General features: G+C 42.6%; 1 protein-coding gene and 1 long non-coding RNA gene across 4 annotated transcripts in view; one reads left to right on the top strand and one right to left on the bottom strand.

The window, feature by feature from the left end:
- The window catches only part of LOC112866935 (uncharacterized), a 75,422-nt gene extending 68,541 nt beyond the window's left edge, over window positions 1-6,881 (bottom strand). For both annotated transcript variants that reach the window (XR_015244862.1, XR_015244861.1), the window contains exon 1: window positions 6,731-6,881. This is a non-coding gene — a long non-coding RNA (uncharacterized LOC112866935). The remainder of the gene's footprint in view (window positions 1-6,730) is intronic.
- Window positions 4,213-15,237, top strand: part of BPGM (bisphosphoglycerate mutase) — a 30,856-nt gene continuing 19,831 nt past the window's right edge. The window contains exons 1-2 of one of the 2 annotated variants that reach the window (XM_025929624.2): window positions 4,216-4,517; window positions 6,898-7,222. The gene's annotated coding sequence lies outside the window, so the exon portion shown is untranslated. Of the gene's footprint in view, window positions 4,518-6,897; window positions 7,223-15,237 lie in introns of both variants that reach the window. The other variant, XM_086689681.1, reaches the window with a different exon arrangement.

Below are 15,237 nucleotides of genomic sequence, written 5' to 3'. Positions count from 1 at the left end.
CAACCAAGCAATCTTCTACATGTATGTAGTGAAGATTCAAATGGGGAACATAAAGAGCTTAGTCTCACTCATGTTGGAGTCACAGACATGTAAGTAAAGTAGCTTACAAAACAGAACTTAGAAGGAGCTACAGAAATGACAGCCCTGAAAGCCACCAGAGAACATTCTGTTAAAAAATTCTGGGACCTCAGGTAGCTTCAAAAATGTTTATTACGCAAGGAAAAGATACTTTACATAATAAGGCTTGGTTTAGAAGCGTATGATAATTTCATTTGTAAATAGATTGTCTTTTGTTTGCTGTTGTGATTTTTTAATACTATTTTAGATTTCTTTAGTGTTTTCCTCTCTGTATTTTTTAAACCCCTAGGCTTCATTTTCTTCTCAACACGCTAGCATCTGTGTCCTGGCACTTGTTTTCACTAAGTAATCACATGTCTTACCCTACGTAGTGCAGCCCCTGAAACCTTATCTGCTAGGACCAGCCTTCTCCTGCCCTAAGAGGGCCTCCCAGTTGCCTACTGTATCAGTTTTTCTCTAGAAGAAAAGAGAATATCAACAAGGTTGATTTTATTCTATACATAAGAAATAATATTGGGCCCTTAATCTACCCTGGAGACTTTTTAAAGCTAAAATTTATTGACCTCCTTCCATATGTTAACTTATTTAAATAATACAACTTTATAAGATAGGTACCTTTAAATAAGGCAAGGATGCTAAACAGGTTGTCCAAGTTCACATGGTTAGCACAGGACAGAATCAGGCAGACTGCTTCCAGAGCCCACACTCTTACACTTCTTTTGAACCTCCAAGTCATATTTTCTTCCTGTTGGATAATTATTAGTCCCCAGTAATATACCTGCATTAGAGATTCAGCCTGGGAATTAGGAAATTTGAAATATTGTTCTATACTTTAACTGGGGAGAAAACAGCATTCTAGGGAGGGAAAATGCATGCACAAAGTCTTAGTGGCTATGGAGAGGAAGAAGGAAGGCCAATATTAGGAATAATGGGAAACCATTGCAGTGTTTGAAGCTAGAGGGGCTGGGAGATTAGTTGTGATATGACTCCAAAGATACTCTACCAATATCACCTTGGCTGCCTAAAAGAGAGCAAGAGTGGATTCAGGAAAATTTGGTTAGGAGTCTACTGAGAAAATCCAGGCAGGAGGTAATGGTAGCTTGGGTTAGGGTATTGGTAGTGTGTGTGTGTGTGTGTGTGTGTGTGTGTGTGTGTGTGGTGGAAGGATGGAAAAAGGGTATTTTAAAACATGTACCCTTGATTAAAACTGATTTTGATTAGATCATATAAAGAAACTTTAGCAACACATTCTAGAAACTACACCTCCAGATAACATGTTACTGGCTTCAAAGTACCATATTGGGATGTTAAACACCTATTTCAAAATGCTTCATGGCTCTAAATAATTCTGGAAAACCTTTTTTAGAATTTCCTTCAGAAACCATTTATGAGCCAAACCAGAAAAATAGGCTCATTGCTATATACGTGCTTCATATTTTATATATATATTTTAAGTCACATTTCATATTATACATATACATACACACACACACACACACACACACATATACACAGGTATACTTTATAAATCCCAAAAGCTAAGGGAACTGTGTATAATGTTGTTAAATTGCTGCAGGATTTATAAGAACTTCCTTTTACGACTCTCACCTTCCAATGTATATAGTAAGGACACTTCTATAAGAAAATAAGCAACACAGGGGGAAAAAAGCTACATCATCTGATTGTTCACCAAAAACTGAAGATACGTTCTTTTTGGCAAACAGTGAGCCAATTCAGGAAACCCATAGACAGAAGGAATTCTTGGAAAGTCAGGAGGTGTTTTGTTTTGTTTTTTTTTTTTTTTTTTACGGAATAGATATAAATATATATCCTAGAAGATTGACAACAAATTTCTCACAGGAAAAAAAAAATGAAGTTCCACCCATCAGCTTTTAGGAGCAGTGGACAGCATGGTGGGAAGAGTCAAAATTTTAGAACCATGCCTAGGAGTCAAGCTCTGGTTCTCTTAACTAGCTACGCAGGTTCAAACAAATTCTCGGAGCCTTACTTTCCTCATCTATAAAATGGAGACACAAATGCCAGGAGTTTTGTAAGGTTCTATTAACGGACCCCTGTCCATTCCCTCCCCCAATTTTCTGTCACCTAAACTCCCTTTTCCTCAGGAAACTCTGAGGCAAGCAGGACTTACAGGCCAACCCCTCTGGGAGCTTTAGGCTTAAATGGCTTCTGCTCTCTCAGCCCTGCAATACCAGGGCACAGAGAAAAGGATTCTTGGCCACCTTACCAGCCCTGTCAAAAAAGAACTGAGACCAGCAGGCAGTCCCTTTGGTTCAACAGACATTTCCAGAGCACCCTGTCACTGGGGGAAATAAGCAGTCCATTTAAATCCCTGAATCTTTTGAAGACACTGAAACACCCACAATGTCTGGAAGTAGCAGACTGGTTGAATTACGAGACATAATTCTTGAAGGCACATTCACATGATAGAATTATGTGCTGAAAAAGAATTTTAAATGACGGGGAGATGTTCATAATAAATTAAGTAAATGTTGCTGTAAAATAGTATATACATTAAGGATTCCAGGGTTTTTTTTTTTTTTAAATAATTGATTTATAGGGAAAACCAGAAGGAAATAAAAATTGTCAATGATAAGTTCTGAGTGGTTGGATTATGGGTATTTTAATTTTTTTTAATGTTTATTTTTGAGAGGGAGAGAGACAGAGCGCAAGCAGGGGAGGGGCAGAGAAGAGAGGGAGACACAGAATCTGAAACAGGCTCCAGGCTCTAAGCTGTCAACACAAAGCCCACATGGGGCTCAAACTCATGAACCGTGAGATCATGACCTGAGCCAAAGTCGGATGCTTAACCGACAGGCGCCCCAGATTACGGGTATTTTAATTTTTTTCTTTTCTAAACCTTATACAATAAATGTAATAGTTTTCAATATAGTGTTTCAATATGTAAATATGATACAGCATTTAGGAAACAACTCCACTGGGCAGAAATTGTGACTACCTTGTTCATCACCATAGAAAAATAAGCATTTTTTTAAAAATTTTTTTAACGTTTGTTTATTTTTGGGACAGAGACAGAACCTGGGTGGGGGGAGGGTCAGAGAGAGAGGGAGACACAGAATCTGAAACAGGCTCCAGGCTCTGAGCTGTCAGCACAGAGCCCGACGCGGGGCTCGAACTCACAGACCGCGAGATCGTGACCTGAGCCAAAGTCGGACGCTTAACCGACTGAGCCACCCAGGTGCCCCGAAAAATAAGCATTTTAAAGAAATGTGCCCTTTTCCTCAATAGAGAGGTAAAAAATTTGGATGGGGCAAATTTTTTGGATGAGGCCCCTCCCTCCCTTGTCCTTGAGTTTTGGGTGTCCCTACACAGCCCAGAACTGAGAGTGGAAAATTAAAAAAAAAAAAAAACACCATCCTGGCTCTTTTCCTGCCCATAGATGCTCAGTGTTGAGACTTAGAATGGGAAAATTTCACATAGTTCAGACCTCCCAATACAGGGGCTCCTGGCCTTGTCCATAGGTCTGCACCCTCTCCACATTCACTTCCTGACAGTCGCTTCCCCGGGTGGCCGTGAGATACTGGGAGACTCTCGTCCTATATCCTCTGCAGGAGGTCAGGTCTCTGCTTGGGAGCAGGAAAGGGAAGGAAGACACAAGGCCCAAATTTTCTTGAATTCTTAAAATGCGAGTACTGCTAAGTAGTTAGAACACTTGACATTTATCATTAGCGTAATTGTTAAGAATAACTACCACTTACTGAATGCTTTCCAGGTGCCAGGTACACACTGTGTTCTTTCATTGAATTTTCACATTAGCCACATAGGTTTTATTCCTATTTCACAGATAAAGACACAGGCTGAGGTCAAGCAGCATGCCTAAGTTCCCAGTTCTATAAAATGGCTGACGTAAGGTGCTTCACAGATTGTGAAACTGTTTCAAAACGGCCTCTGTTATTTTTCACACTACTCTGCGAGAAGCGGATTCTACGTTTCCACTTGTGAATGAAGGGGCAGATGGCTTTAATGTCCTCTCTGTGGGTCTACGTGCCTGATCCATGAGAGCATTCCCAGCGTTTGGTTTCAGTTAGAGGGGTCCTATACTTAGCAGGGCGATGGTGGGAGCCAAACCTGACCCGACTATACTAGATTGTGCGTGACAGATTTTAATCTGACTCTGAAGAAGGTAGGGTGTGGTGGGAGACTAGATACTAGCAGGAAACAACCAGATCAGGCTGTGACCTGACACTGTGAAGACAAGGAGACAGTCCTGTACATTGGACATAGGGTCAATTAATTCTGGACTTTGCTGGTGAGAAGCGGGGGGAGGAGGGAGCCAATGGCTCTGCAGGGAAGAAAAAGGCAGAATAGCCTAAGTCAATGGATGATGTTTTGATGCTCGGTGGACCAGCTCGACCCTACCTCAAAGGCTATATAAACAGCTGTGAAATTCTTTTGGCCAGGTATGTATGCTATCATAAAAGTATTTTATTCAGGTTCTGAATAAGACAATCTGCTACTAACCCTTAAAGTACCACGTGTTAACATTGACTTTTCAATATACACACGTAACAGAGAGAAAAACAAAGAGACAACACGGCTATGATAATTTACGGCATTTTCTTTTTTTTTTTTTTTACTTTTTAAAATGTTTTATTTATTTTTGAGAGAGAGAGAGAACGCATGTGCACGAGTAGGGGAGGGGGCAGAGAGAGGGGGAGACACAGAATCTGAAGCAGGCTCTTCAGAATCTGAATCGGGCTGTCAGCACAGAGCCCGATGCAGGGCTTGAACCCACGAACTCTGAGATCATGACCTGAGTCAAAGTCGGATGCTTAAGCAACTCAGCCACCCAGGCGCCCCAATTTACTGCATTTTCATTTGTTTGGATGAAAATGGGACTACACCAAAGTTGCTGGAAACAAAGCAGTGAACTGTGACACTATTTCCATAGCTAAACTGCTTGCCTGTATCAGAATTAAATTTCTCCTGATTGGCCTTAATGGAAGTTAATTTTAACATCAGTAACCTTGATTAAAAAAAAAAAAAAAAAAACTATTGGGGCCCCCGGGTGGCTCAGTCGGTCAAGTGTCCGACTTCAGCTCAGGTCATGATCTTGCAGTCTGTGAATTTGAGCCCTGAGTTGCACTCTGTGCTGACAGCTCAGAGCCTGGAACCTGCTTCAGATTCTGTGCATCCCTCTCTCTCTGCCCCTCCCCCACTCACGCTTCTGTCTCTCTCTCTCTTTATCTCAAAAGTAAATAAACATTAAAATCATAATTAAAAAAAACTATTGTTTATTTTTGGGGAAAGCAGCGGAAGAGGAAACATTTTCTCAGAATTATGAATCGGCAACCTTGGGTCCTTGTCACGGCTCTGTCCCCAACTGCTGTAATAATTGTGAACGTTAAACCTTTTAAAGTTCCGATTTCTCACCTGTAGAAAGAGATTCTAAAATGCAAGTGATGTTTGGGATTGTTCATGTCCTAGGTGCCCAGCTAGCCCTCCATGGGTATCCACAACAGTGAAACCAAATCCAATGAGCAGGGGCCCTTAAGTCCTAAGTAAGGATCTCTAAATGTCAAATGCTGTAAGAGTCTGACACGTGAATGGTCGTCTTTAGACTCCAGAGTAGGGATGGGGGGCGCGGAGTAGGGAGCTTCGATGCTACCCTGTAGTAGAAAAGCTTTTTCCTCACTTTGCCCCCATCTGGCATGGAGAAGAGGAAAAACAAGTGAGTACAAGTATAGGATTTAGAAGCTGCATTCCTGGACGCTGCCTCCTCCAGTTGCTCTGACCTGACTCTGGTCAATCTCGTGCAAGGTGAATTCTAACCATCGCTAGGTGGGACCTATCACCTGCTGGGACCCGTCAGGCCTTGGAGGTGTGCTCTCCCAGAAGTAAAGCTCTTGTCTTTGAGATTCCAGGAGGAACTGTTACATTCAAAGACAGGGAAATGCTATGCCGAGCTAACTACAAACACTTGGGTGGGAAGGAGTTCAGTACATAGTGTGTCACAGAGTTTAAAATGTGGAAGGATGATCTTTTCAAAATGATGTTTAATTTAGGCTTATGTTTATGCCTGGTGGTCACAAACCTACTGAACTTGTCACGAGGATGAAATAGGAAAAAGCCAAAAGAGGACACTAAACAGTAGGTAGGGCAGCTTCTAGAAATCAAGGAGGACAATTTCCCAGGTGGTCAGGCAAACCTATCATTCCTTATCTTTCTCGTCCACCCAAAAGTTCTGACACTCGCTTCAAAGCTGTGTGGTAGTTCAAAGCTACTCAGATGCTTACAGGGCCTCGTGCCGAGCTTTGGGTATTTTCATGGGTTTCTCCTGTTCAGTCACTGTGGCCTCCCAATCTATAATTCTCCTCCTCCTTCCATTCCATCCTTCCTTCAACTGTTCTAGAAGCTTTCTTCATGCATCCCTCTTATCACTTTTCTTCCCCAACCAAAATAGTGTCGGGGAATTGCCCAAAGGGAGTCCCTATGAACGTACTAAGAGGAAGGGGCATGAGTTACTGCTCATAAATCGGGCACTTTTAAGGCTTTTGCTTTAATCACGATTTAAGTCTGACAACCACTGAGGAAAGCAGGAGCTTTTCGCCTGCGAGGACTCCCACCTTCATCCCCAGGATGAAAATTTCCCATGAGTAAAAGAAGGTATCACCTCATCACTTCCAGGATTCCACGGACACTTCTCTACGTTGGCAGACAGTTCATTTGTGACCCGAATCGCTTTCCAGCAGCACCTCAAGGGTTTAAACGCTACCCAAGCCCAAAGGTTTTCTATCGCCGCGGCGATGCTCCCGGTTTTGTTTTTTTCTACTTCCCCAGGCCCAGGCCCGCCCCTCGGCGTCGAAGTCAGGTCTTTACTGGTCTGCGAGTATGCTCGTCTCCGCAGAGAGCCAATCAAAGCCTCGCCTTCTACCCCATGGCTTTGGGAAGCGGAAAAGACCCGGACCTGATCCCGGGAGTGGGGCGAGGCCTCAAATGAGTGACAGCTCGACCCTCCAATAGGCAGAGCTCTAGGACCTGCCCCTTCTGGCTCCAGAGCTAGAAAAGAGCGTCGATGCCGGCGGCAGTGATGAGTTGTAGGAGGAGCTGGCTGCTTGGCGGTTCTGAGGAGAGGTGGCTGCTGCTGCTGGTGGCCTCTTTGCAGGTGAGTGGTTTTGTTTTCGAATTTTGCTGTTGCGACCCTTAACGTTTTTCAGTGATGTGGTGTTTTAATTTGAGCGCAGGAAGGCCATTTCTTTACTCCCCGGATTCCGTCTTTGGAGAGAATCTGGAGCTCGCTCGTCCGCCCCTTGAGCTCCCACCCTCACTTACTCCCCAAGGTCCCTCTCAGCTGTTCCTTTCGCAGAATGTGCCCCTCTGGGAGTCAGATCTGTCAGCCGAAAGGAGGACTCCGCGTTGGTAGTGGTGTCTTGACGGCAAGAATAAATAGGAGTTGGAGGGAGTGATGAACTCCTCGCTCCTGGACGTTTGAGGCACAGTGTGGCAGAGCCCCTTCACTAGTAGGGGTCCTGGAAGCAAGCTCGGGTGTTTTCAGAGCCATGCCACTACGACGATGGCAGACCTGGCCCTAAACGTCTAAGTAGAGAGAAAAAAACTGAATGGCAGGGAAGGAGAAAGAGGTGAATATCTGCGATGGTTTCATGTAGCTCTCAAATCGAGCTAAATCACAGGTTCTTAGAATCACTAAAAATTAAAAAAAAAAAAAAAAAAGTAAGTTTATTTCTCCTCCTTCCAAAGGGATGGGGGCTGCATTACTCGAGAAGGGCAACAGAAATGCATGATGGAAGTAAAGTTCACAGTTACTCTGAAAAAGTAAAGTTAAAGGATAATTGGTTGTTTGCTAACTTATTATAACCCTCTTCCCCTTACTGCCTCCCTTCCAAATTATGGAGGATTTACAGCCCGTGAGTGGTACCAGAATGTTGACCGAATGTAGACTTTTCGAGAAAAGAATCAAATGCTGCGTTTCACCAGTAGCTGCTACAGTTTTCTGTGATGAGAGCAGAACACATGTCAGTTTGTACTTTGTTCTAAACCTCTCTCCCCTGAGGACAGGGACTAGGTTTTATCCATCTTTGTATTCCTGTACCATCTCGACACACCACAGATGCCCCTCGAATGTGGTGGACTTTCTTTTATTTTAAGTTTTTATTTTTAATCCTAGTTAGTTAACATAGAGTGTTATATTAGCTTCAGGTGTACAACGCAGTGATTCAACACTTCCATACATCACCCTGTGCTCATCACAAGTGCACTCCCTAATCCCCATGTTGGTGGACTTTAGAGAAGTGTAATTCAAACATATGGTGTAATGGAAGGAGCTCTGAGCTGGAAGTCAGGACACCTAGGTTTTAGTCATGAAGCTGTTGCTATTTGTGTAATCTTAAACAAATCATTTCAACCCTCTGACTTAGTTTTTTGCATCTTTAAAAAGCGGATGGTGCAGTGGATTATTTCCGAGGGCCATGCCTGTGTTAAAAGCCGGTTTTAAACTAAAGGTGATTAGACATTTTCCACCATGAGTACATAAGCAAAAAATCTCATAGCAGTAAATTCTGGGCCAATCTGTTAGCAAATAAAAGTTCCCATCTACAAAGGGTGGTACTTACTCTTTTGTGCTCCCGTTTAAACCAAACCACATGGATCATTGTAGAAAATTTGGTCAGTGTACAGAATGACCATTGTACAGGGCGTAATGTGGCAGAAAATGTCATCCTTTATTCCGTCGCTCAGAGGTAACCACTGTTAGTGTTTGGGCAGATCTTCCAGTCTCTCTTCCTCTTTTGCCTTCTACGGTTGGTTGAAATTAAGTGGCACATTTCATTTCAAGTAATGACTGGTACATCTAAATTCAGCTGTGCCTTCATTTCTGTGGGCCTGGTGCTCAGAGAACAGAGGATACACAAATATTTGAACCAACAGGTCTCTTGAACATCCTTGGAATGAAGTCTGGTTGTGAGAGGATGTTTACGTGGAAAAATAAGACTACAAGTATTACTTAATGGTAATACTCTTGCACTGAAATTTGGCCACAAATATTGAAAAAAATGTACTTTATAAAACATAAACTTGACCAAGGCATTTGGATTGTAGAATACTGCTTAATATTTTGTATGTTTCTAGAGCTGTATCTTAACATCAACTCCCCACACCCCCAAATACACACAACATTTGATTGTATTTCTCCTTTCACTACCTAATTTAACCTTTTCTCTTTACCCCTGCCCTCACTTTACTTTTTTTAATTATTTTTTAAAGTTATCATTTTTTAATGTTTATTTTTTTTGAGAGAGAGAGAGAGAGCATGAGGTGGGCGGGCTGGGGGGAGTATTGAGAGAGGGAGACACAGAATCTGAAGCAGGCTGTAGGCTCTGAGCTGTCAGCACAGAGCTCAAAGCGGGGCTCGAACTCACAGACTGCGAGATCGTGACCTGAGCCAAAGTCAGGCGTTTAACCGACTGAACCACTCAGGTGCCCCTCATTTCACTTTATTCCCAGCATTTACTTCTGTGCATACCTCAGCAAGGAGGATCACTTTCAGGAGCCTGAGGTCTGTGCCAGGCTTGGTTCATCAAAGTCTGCTGCATTCAACCCAGAATACTTTTCACTTCGGCAGGAGTGCTTCACTGTAATTTCATTTAGTCTCACCCATAGCCCTTGAGAACAGCAGTTATCCTTATCTTTATGGATAAGGAGCCTGAGGTCCAGAAAATTTGAATAACTTGGTCAATATCACGCTGTCAGTAAGTAGCAGAGCTGGGACTAATGTCCAGGTTTCTTGACTTCAAACTTCTGGGATTTGGTGGAAATAGCTTGTGTTGACAAAAGCTACTATCCTGGGGGAATAAGTAACCAAAGTTAGGAAGGAGGTGTCATGAGTGGGTGTTTTGCTCATCAGTGATGCCGTGCAGGCCGGAACAAGCAACGTGCCTCAGGCAAACACTCAATCTCATTACAGATGTAGATGTCTTCCCTGTGAATAGGGGTCTCCCTGCTGTGGTTTGCTTTGCATGTACCAAGTGATCAGTGGGGGCTGCTGGTAGATGTAAAGCTGGAGAATGACAGGGTCGTAATGCCTGCAAAACACCTGGAGGTGATAGCATTTGCTCCTGGTAGAGAGGCGCCCTTAGATTACAAATACAAATAGAAAAGTTACTGTAAAGCTTTAGGGAAAGTAATAGATAGTGGAAAACAAGGTACTTTCAGGTACATGTTTGAACTTTTAATATTGAGCTTGATTTGGGGGAAAGAACGCTTTGTTAAGACTCTAAGAACTGAGCTCTGGATTTCATTTCCCTTAAAAACAGTTCCTTTTTAATTTATTAGAAACATGGCTAACCCCTCTTTTTTTTCTGTCCTCAAATACAGCCAGCCTACGTTCTGTAGAGTTGGATTCCTACAGAGTTAGGTTAAGAGTTGTTCAAAGCTGTGCAATGAGGTTTTGGACTAGGAAAAACATCAGAGTGGTTGAGGGTAGCATTTGAAGAGCTAATAATTAAGGGTAATCTTTTGATCAAAGCAACCCTGACTCTGTATCCCTTTTTTTTAAGTTTCTTTATTTATTTTGAGAGAAAGAGCAAGAGAGAAGGAGTCAGGGAGGGGTAGAGAGAGAGGAAAGGAGAGAATCCCAAGCAGGCTCCTTACTGTCAGTACAGAGCCCTACGCAGGGCTCAAACTCACGAACTGTGAGATCATGACCTGAGCCAAAATCAGACACTTAACTGACTGAGCCACCCAGGTGCCCTTCTGTATCCATTATTTTTATGTTACCTCAACATGATATCACTGATCACATTTCTTCCTCAGTTTTTGGAAGCAGAAAACAAACTAAGTTTTTAGACTGGTCTTTAGCCTGTAATTTTCCCCACCCATTCACGAGTTGTTATGCTAGAGTATTAGACATCATTACTTTTCAAACACCTGAGGAAGGGAGGCAGCAACGTCTCAGGAGCATTAGTTTGGAAGACGGAACGAGCGTCAGTTATTGGGGTTGGCGGGGGAGGTGAGTGAAATTATATGCTTTAATGAAAGGCAGGAGTAGGAGGCAGCAGCAAGATTGTTGTGCTACATTTGTTGAAACTACCTAGAGGTCCTGGAAATGTTGTTGTAGTAACCTCAGTAAATGCAGGGCCATGTGTTTGCACCAGTCCCCTACCTGCCTGCTCTCTCCAGGCTTGCCTTGCTGAAAGGATGCTGAGTCTAAAAAAATAAATAAATAGGGGCTCAGCCGGTTAAGCATCTGACTTCAGCTCAGGTCATGATCTCCCGGTTTGTGGGTTCAAGCCCCGCAGCAGGCTCTGTGCTGGCAGCTTAGAGCCTGGAGCCTGCTTCAGATCCTGTGTCTCCCCCTCTCTCTGTCTCTCTCTGTTTCTCCCTTAAAAAAAATAAACATTTGAAAATAAATAACATAACTTCAATTTTATGGTGGCATTTATGGAAAGAATATTTTTTTGGCTCTACAAGCGATTTAGGTGGAATTTCTATGCCTACACGTAGTGAAAAGTCTTTGAAAAGATGTCACCTGCATAGCGTGTTTCCTTTGAATCACCTGTCGATTTACTGCCGGGCCAATTGCTAAGCTTGTATTCCCGAGCAAGTGTATATTCACCTGAAGCGTGAGACACTGTGGCAATTTATGAAGACGATAGTCTAAGAAAAGTAAAGCATGTCAAAATGACCTATTTTTGAAGTTGCTTACTACCATGAATACGTCTTCTCTCTAACTTTACCTTGGACCCGTTACGAATTACGTGAATTAAGCAAAAGTAAGCTCCTCAGACTGATTTAAATGAGTTCAGTATTGTCTTCTGTGAGGAATAAAAACAATTATGAATGGGATTTCATTCCTCAAGGTACTTGTGGTTCTGGCCAAAAATAAAATCAGGTGATTTAATAATTCTGAGATTATCCCATGACAGGATGCTTAAAGGTTCGAAATGCTGATATGATTAGTAGGTCTGAATATGATACCCAGCTAGGCCAGGGATTGGCAAACTAAGGCCTTCTGGTCCACTCCCTGTTTTTGTACAGCCCACAAGCTCTGAATAGTTTTTACCTCATCTACTGGTTGAAATAAGTCAAACAATGACAATATTTCACATGTATGAAAATTATATAAAATTCTAATTTCAGTGTCCACACATAAAATTTTATTGGACCAAAGCTTCATTTATTCATTTATGAACGGTCTATGGCTGCTATCAGCTACAATGGCAGAACTGAGTAACTGCAACAGAAGCCAGATAGCCCACGGAGCCTAAAGTGTTTACTATTTGGCCTTTTACAAAAAAAATTGCCAACACCTCAGCTAAGCTGTACTGTCTTTCACGTTCATCTCCTTCATCGCATCTCAACAGCCATTATCCTGGTCCAGGTCTCCATTATCTACATTTTCAGAATCATTGCAAAAGCCTCTCAAGTTTTCCTGTCAGTGGTTTTTCCCATCTCATTCTGTGTTTGTAAGTGCTGCCTGATCCTCCTAAAATACACATACTTATTTTAGTGATGTCCCAATACTTATGGAAGAACCTATCTTCTTTGCACAAGACCTTTCTGGGGCCACTATTCAGTCTTCTCTTTCTAGGCTAATCTCCTCCTACTTCCTTGTTAGACCCTATACTTAGGATAGAGATCATAAAATCTTCCAAATGGGACACTCAAGTGTGAAAGGGGCCCTATAATGATTATGTGGGGGAAACAGGCCTAAAGCAAGACTGTTCTAGGCAAAGCAGGAAATGTGGTCACACTATCTATACTCCATCCGGTTTGAATGGCTCACCGTTCTCCATGTGTACCCGTTCCCTTGCTTCTACTCATTATTCCCTTAGGCTCGAGTTCCTTTTCCTTGTTTTATAAGTCTGAGTCTTGAACATCTTTCCAAATCTAGGTTAAATAGTGCCATGTCCATGAGCCTTACTCAGAAATAATCTTTCCTTTTTTTATCTCCCTTATGAATGGCTTTCTCATGGTGTGGATGACTTTCTGCCTTAGTGATACACACACACACACACACACACACACACACACACACACACACCCTTTTTCCCCATCAGTTCCTTGAAGACATAATCTGTGTTGGATCCTATACTCCTCATAGTCCTAGCATTATGTCATGCTCAGGTGGTGGTTGCAACACATGTTTAAAGAATGAATTAATTGACCAGACTGGGGAGACTGATGAATATTTGGGGCTGTCAATTTGTAAATCATCCATTTTAATGTGATTAAAGTAGTGAGAAAAGTTGGGTTTCCAAGGACTGAGGAGAGCCTCGGATGTCAACGTGGCAGTGTAGCAGAGTGGTTCTAGGCGTAAAGATAGGCGTTGGGGTCCAGCCTGCCTGAGACTGATTGCCAGCTCTGCCATTTACAATCTATGTCACTTTGGGCAAGTTGACCTTTCCTCCTAAGTTTCTGCATCTGTAAAATGGGAGTAGTCCTAGAATCTTCTCCATAGAATGGTGGTTGAGGATTCAAATAGTCCCAAATCACATGGTGAGCCCTCTATGAATGTTAGCTGCTGTGATACCGCATGCTGTCTTCATCATCATGGTGCTATTAATGGTGGGTAGGAAAATACAGCGACTCGAGACAAGGATGTAACAATAGAAGAGCTGAGAGAAATGCAGCCCCGAAATCTTAGAATAATTGTACCCCCTTGATTGAAGTAGTCAGTTTCAGAGGGACCAAAGTGGTGTGAGTCCTGCGAGAAGATGGTTTCACTTAGTAAGAAATGACTAGTTAGCAGTTTTTTGAGAGACCAGTTCAGTCGAGTGGTCAAGGCACAGGTTAGGTGTCCGAGAACTAAATAAGTATTGGCCAGAAGGCGGGGAAACAGTGAATAGGAAGGGGTGAGAAGGGGAGACACAGAAGCATAGAAAAGATCTATTTGTTTAGTAAGTTTTTTCTTTCAGCTTTACCATACTTTAAAAAGGAAGAGGGACGCCTGGGTGGCTCAGCTGGTTAAGCGACCGACTTCGGCTCATGTCATGATCTTGCAGTTTGTGGGTTCGAGCCCCGCGTCGGGCTCTGTGCTGAGAGCTCAGAGCCTGGGGCCTGCTTCAGATTCTGTGCCTCCCCCTCTCTCTAGTCCTCCCCTGCTCACGCTGTCTCTCAATAATAAATAAATGTTAAAAAAAACAATAAAAATAAAAAGGAAGAAACCCTGGGATATGCTAATTCAGTGACCTGTGTGGCCCTTTTTGGAATGAAGTAAATCATTGACTAAAATTGGTGCTTAATTCAGGTGCTGGTAACCCTTGCCAAGGGATACATAAGGAACCTTCAGAACCAACTCCAGAGTGGTTAGCTTTACCAAACACAACACAAAAAACAAAGCTCGATTTAAAAAAAATAATAATAATTTTTCATTTGAGAGTGGGGAGTATATATTCATAGTATGGCACCCCTCTAAATTGCCCACTTGACTTTGTACCTTGAGGTTTTTCTCGAGCAGTCATAAGCTGAGCCCTCCTTTATACTCACCTCGTTTGTATGCATTTTATGAAATGACTGCCTGGGTTTGGACGGACAAGTTGTGACTGGAGATGCTCCTGTGAAGTGAAGCCAAGTGGAGCCGAGATACTCAAAAAACCCAGACCCTGAAGTCTCTAGTGGTGAGAAGAAGGAGCACAGGTATTGGAGGCAGAAGGTGTGGATTGTCGTTCCAATTTGCCACTTAGTTGTTTGTTGGTTGGTTGCTTGTTGTTGTTGTTTTTTTTTTTTCCAAGTTTTTATTTGAATTCCAGTTACTTAACAGATGGTATAATATGGTCAGTTGGAATCTCTTCTTCCTGGAGATTATGACCATTCATGAATATATTAAACTGTCAAGGACACAGAAGTGTAATGGATGATTGTTATCGGCTCTGGCTTTGCCACTAAATACACTGTGATTCTTGAATTAAGGCTTCCTAACCCCTCGGGCCTGCCAACTGAGTGGTTTTTACTTTGGCAGTTACCGCTAAAACGGTCAGGCCTTAGGCTCATTAAGCACAATGTAATCACCCCTGTCAAACTGACTTCAAGTCAGTCAACACAGCTCCTTACTAAGTACCTTGTGTGTGTCGTATGTCAAGTGTCACGCTAGATTCCAGAGATAGGGCAAGTAGCACCTGCCGTGATACAGTTCACAGTCTAATAGGGCGCCCAGATGCTGGACAA

Source organism: Puma concolor, chromosome A2 (assembly GCF_028749965.1).
Source record: "Puma concolor isolate L17-30 chromosome A2, mPumCon1.1.hap2, whole genome shotgun sequence".
Classification (NCBI taxonomy): domain Eukaryota; kingdom Metazoa; phylum Chordata; class Mammalia; order Carnivora; family Felidae; genus Puma; species Puma concolor.
This window is presented reverse-complemented; position numbering and strand designations above follow the sequence as displayed.